We start from the raw sequence: 4,932 nt of genomic DNA on the forward strand, positions 1-4,932 counted from the left end.
GAGGGTCCCCAGGCTCCCAGTTTGGGCAGAGTGCTAGGTGTCACCTATCCTGTGAGGGTACCAACCCCAGCTCACTCCAGAAACCCCTGCCTGTCCCTTCAAGAATAAGAACTTGCTTCAGAATCCGTGGCTGGTAATAAGTCAAGATTCTGAAGCAAGTTTTAATATATAAAAATATAAAAATTTTAACAAATATACACAGTGAATATTCGCACGTCCAAATATTTACATACACCCCCACACACAAATACCTTTCAAGGACATAGATATGTGGAGGTGTGTTTGTATTTATAAATCAGAATTTATTCATGGAAATGATGGTATAATCATGCTTGTTTATATGAGTAGAGTTCAAGTTGACATAAAAATAAATGGTGAACAGCTCTTCAAAAGTGTCACGATCATGAAAGGCAAGGAAAGACCGAGAGACAGTCCCAGATTCGAAGAAACTAGAGGCATTGTGACTAAATGCAATGTGGTATCTTGGACTGGATCCTGGAACAGAAAAAGGACATCCAAGAAAAAGCTGGAGAAATCCAAAACAAATGAAGTCAGTGGTTTAGTTAATAGTACTGTACCAACATTAATTTCTTAGTTTTAATTAAAATACTGTGGTCATGTAGGCATTAACATTCAAGAAAGCTGGGTGGAAGGTGTACAGGAGCTCTCTGCAATATATTTGCAACTCTTCTAAAAAGAGTTGCAAAGTTTTTTTTAATAGTAACAAAAGAAAATGCCCCAAACAGGAAGTCAGGATACACCTAGACTTCAGTATAGCTCTGACCTTGGACAAGTTGCTTAGTCCACAGACATCACCAGAAGTTCTATTAAATAATCCTCAAAGTTCCATTCGGCAATCTCATCCTATAATTCACTCTGGATTCAGAACAGACACACAAACGACACAATCCTACATACCCACCGAAGCATAAAACTATGTGATGTTGACTGGGACCAGAGGAGCTCCTGGCACAGCCACAAGCTGTGCCCACACCAGCTCTTGGTGTTGAGCTAAAGGCAGAAGCTAGGTCCTCCCTTTCCTCAGAGTAACTATTTCAGGGGCCTGGTCACCCTGCTCTGCCGCTGAGCCTTGGTCAGATTCCTCTGGTCCATCCTGACATGTCTCCCCAACCAAGACTCTGGGGGAACAGAGGCTGGAATCTTGGTCCCGTCTCATTCACAAAGTCTTGAGCTCCAGCCCATTGATAGGATAAGGATGAAGACCTTGATGTAGACCCAGAATAATGATGCCTAATGGGTATTGAGCACTGAGTAGGTATCAAGTACCTTTCCAAGCACTTTAAAGGCACAAATTAATCTGATCCTCCAACAACTCCAGGAGGCAGGCATTATTTTCTTCATCCCCCATTTTACCATGAGGAAACGCTGAAAGATAAAGTGACTTACCCAAGGTCACATTCTTGAGTAAGTGGCGGAGTCAGGAGTTGAACTCAGGGAACCCCAGAGTCTGTGCTTTTTTCCACTATGTTACGCTGCCTCCAGAAGCGCACCCCCTCTTCCCCAACTTGTCCTACAGTGGACTAACCAACAGGAATCGCTCTTAGGAATGAAGTAGGTGATCGCCAGCTTCCACTTCTAGACCAAGGAATGGAAGACTTAGCTTTTAAGTAGCCCCCTCAAGAGGCGCCCAGTTGGCTGCTGCCTTAACAAAAACACTTATCACCTCCAGAGTCCACACATCCTTCAACCGAGAAGCACGTTCACACACATAGGGTCTCAGGCTCTAGAACTTCATTTTTTAAATTTTCTTTTTCTTTTTTTTTTTTTTAATACAGTTGAGAGGAAAAGATAAAGGAAAAGAGGAGAGAGAGGGAGCACTCCTGGCCCTGAGCACCCAGGAAGAGGGAGGGGGACGTAGTGGATGCTGGTGGCACCCTGCCCGGATCTCCTTCCCCGGGCAGGGCACCTACCCTGCAGCTGCCATGAACATCGGCTGCTAACAGCTCACAGCTGCCCCGTCCTCTGGAGAACTGCCCTCAGCCAAGATGCCCTCAGCCAAGATGCCCTCAGCCAAGATGCTCTCAGCCAGAAGCTTATATCCCTCACCCCAGGGAGGAGTTCATAGGAGTTCAAAAGGCCAAGCCACCTGGCCTCAAGGGGGTCCTCTCTGTGGAAGAGTCCACACTCCAGGACCCACCACAGGATCAAGAAGAAGCTAGACTCCAGCCGAGACCACATCCTGGCTTAACTCCTCACCGGCCCTATCCTGGCATCTTCCTGGAATTCCCCGCTCCCTCTCCCCTGAGAGCTCTCCCTCTGTAAGCCAGGTGACTCTGAATCTCTGCATCGGTCTTGGCTTCATTGGAGCCCAACCTAGCACAGCGCAGGCGTAGCCGAGAGGCTCGGTGGAGTGGATAGAGAGGTGCCAGAAGGCAGGCCTTAGGCTGGATTCTGGGGTTCCATCACTTGCTGGCTGCCTGGCCAGCTGGTGAGGACTCCATTGCTGTTACCTGGAGAACTGACAGTCCCTGGCATGCTGTAATGTGTAGTTCTCAAGGCCTTTGGGCCGTGATGAGCTATGTGAAGTTTTGGGGAAACTGTAACTGAGGATGATAGATCTGGAAGGCTGTTGCTAAATGCCTAAACGCTCTAAAGAGAGAAAATGACAAGCTCAGAGTGATCTGTCACTAATTCAAAGTGAACGTGAAAGCTGGAGGGTTTTCTTGGCAGTGTTTAAGGAAACCCTCGGTTCCTGTAGCTGGAGGGCGGACGGAGTCGAAGACAAGGCTCAGGACCTGATCAGAAGGGCAGTAGAACTTTAAGATCGATTTATCCTATGCCAACGGCAGAGCCTCAGAGGGAAGGGGTAGGACCCCGGGACTTAGGATGGGGGTATCTAGGTAGGTGCCTGTGAAAACCGTGAACCTCAGATTGCATGAACTCACAGGGTCTGCAGAAGGGACCCCGTCCTTTATTAGGGGATGGTGCCCCCACCCACTCACCCTTGCTCGAAGACTCTGCAGAAGCCTCAAATAAGGCAGACATCCTAGAAGATATGCTGGCCCCGCTCGAGATCTGCCCCCTCATTCCCTCCTGGCCAGCAGACCTACAAACAGGGGTTGAGCTGAACTGAGACCCCCACGGGGCCTGTGTGGGCAGAGGTGGGACGATGTGCCTGCCAGGGGAGCTGCAGGGCCTGGCTAACACGCAAGGCGGGAGCCAGGAATGGACTCCGGTGTTGGATCAAGGGGGTGCGCTATAAAGCCATATAAGGGGAAATTTGTCAACATGAGAGACTCTCCACTGACACAGGATTTATTACTCTGGCAAAAGCCCTGAGAGCTGTTGGGATGAGAGCTTGGACAAAGTAATGGCTCTCATTAAATGAAGATGCCAGGACTGCCATAGCCGATGGAGGAAACCAAAAGACTCAAAGAAGGGAGTGTGCTAGAGTGGACCGGCCTCCTACGGCCAAAGCCCCAGAGCTGACTCCACTCCTTAGAAGGGGTCCAAATAGTCCGTCACCCAGGCAAGAGGAATGAGCCGCGAGGGAGGCACCAAAATCGTAGATGAGATCGGTGGTGTCCTGTCCTCACAGCCCAGAGAGGTTGGGTGGAGGCTGATCCTGGGCTCCCTGACAGAGAGAAGATTCTTCTCTAGGAGGCCAGGTGGCAGTGCTTGACTGTCAGAAGCAAAGTGGACAAAACTACTGGAGTGGGCAGCGAGGTCGCCATGTCAGCCAGCAAGTCCTGGTCTTCCTGTAGCGTGTGGCAGAGAAGGACAGCCAACAGGAGGAGTGTTCCTTACTCTATGTAATCACGAAAGAGAAAGAGGGAGGCTGAAGCCAGCCCCCCATTCCCAATAGGAAATTACAATCCTTTGCCTAGTTTCCAGACCCAGAACCTGAAAGAGAAGCTGGTCCCCCCGAGAAAGAATCCTGCAACAGCACAGGAAGGGGTGACAGCGTTAACTGATTTCCTGGTTCTTACCCCATTTACTCGGGTATCTGTGAAGTAACTGGGAAAAGGGGAACACTCAGGCTGGGGGGTGTAGGGCCTGAGGTGACACTTGTATCCAGGACCCCAAAGAGCCAGCACGGTCTCCCTGGTAAAGTAGGGGCACAAAAGAGATAGGTCATAAATGGAATCCTGGTCCAGGTCACTTCATAGTAAGTGCCCTGTTCACAGGCCACTCAAGAGCCATTTTATCAGTTCACAAACGCATCATTAGGATGGACAGCGGGCAGAACCCTCACCTTGGCCCTTGATCAGCAGAAGAAGAGCTAGTAATGTAGGAAAGACCACGTGGAAGCCCCAAGCTCTGTTCCTTGCTCCCCCAGCCAAGATTTTTTAAAAGGGGAGGGGGCAAAAATAAATTTACCTTAGGAGAAAAGGTAAAGATTCGTGCTACTTCAAAGACTTAGAAGACACAGAGGCCTGTAGTCAGCATCAACTTCCCATTTAATTCTCGGGTCTAGACAGACCTACGAGAATGGGTGCCACGTGTGGAGCCCTCTGCCTTGCGTGGGAAGGCCACCAGGGAACACACGCTGCAGTAGAGATGTGGGACGCGACGTGGACAGGAAGACCTGGCCAGCAGATGTCAGCCAGTCTCCAGCCTCAGCCCTGTCGAATTTGTGCAATGAACTCATCAGTGGAGCGGCTCTCTTGGCAGGGATGAGGGTTCTGCACGGACCCCAAAGCCTGGGCCTCCTCTCTTTAGGCTGGTCTAGCTACTGCCCTGCTGAATGTCAACCTGCCAGCAACAGAGACCAATACAGTGCCCCAAAGAGCACTATACTTTGCTGCAGCAAATTGATTGTATCAGACCAACCAATCGTCCTGATGGCTGACCAGGATCCCAGGTGTGATTCTTACATTTCCCCCCACAGGGCCCCAGCCAGCACCACTACCTGAAGCTTCACAGGGCATCTTGATATGTCATCATAGGACTCTTGATAACGCAGCCTCA

The sequence above is a fragment of the Pteropus vampyrus genome, unplaced genomic scaffold (genome assembly GCF_000151845.1).
Source record: "Pteropus vampyrus isolate Shadow unplaced genomic scaffold, Pvam_2.0 Scaffold95, whole genome shotgun sequence".
NCBI classification, from domain to species: domain Eukaryota; kingdom Metazoa; phylum Chordata; class Mammalia; order Chiroptera; family Pteropodidae; genus Pteropus; species Pteropus vampyrus.